Here is a 521-nt window from a genome sequence, read left to right as displayed (position 1 = left end):
GGGGCGGGTTTAGCCGCGTTGCGCCAGTCTCGTTTGTCATTCGTACATATGCGACACAGCAGGGCGCAACGCGTGCTCAAGTCTTTGGTGAATCGCCGAATATCTAGGGTACCCTTGGCACGATAATTCTACAACCGTGAGCGGTATCCACTTTCCATAGCAAACCTGTTTGCCCAAATCCACACCGCCTACATCCATTTATCCACTGCCATTTTCGCCATCCCTGCAGGCTACACCGGCAGCGATTGTGTCGAGTTTCGATGATATAGCACGTAGTTCACATTCGATTGCACAGAAACCTAAATATCCAAGGACGGATGCTGTAAACGAATTATCTCATGAGCTGTTTTTTAAACACTAAGAAACGGTCACAACTGACGGTCATCTAACGACGTACTCTTCGGGTCTATACAATCAAGGCGCTCTGTAAGCTGTCTTATCGATGATAACTCAGAGGCAACATCTCGTTCAATTTTTACCTGCCGCGATGCTGTTCGAGCTCAGTTCTTGATCATGACACT

Source organism: Aureococcus anophagefferens, assembly GCF_000186865.1.
Source record: "Aureococcus anophagefferens unplaced genomic scaffold AURANscaffold_904, whole genome shotgun sequence".
NCBI lineage: Eukaryota > Pelagophyceae > Pelagomonadales > Pelagomonadaceae > Aureococcus > Aureococcus anophagefferens.
The sequence above is the reverse complement of the archived record's forward strand: the minus strand, read 5'-3'. Positions refer to the sequence as shown.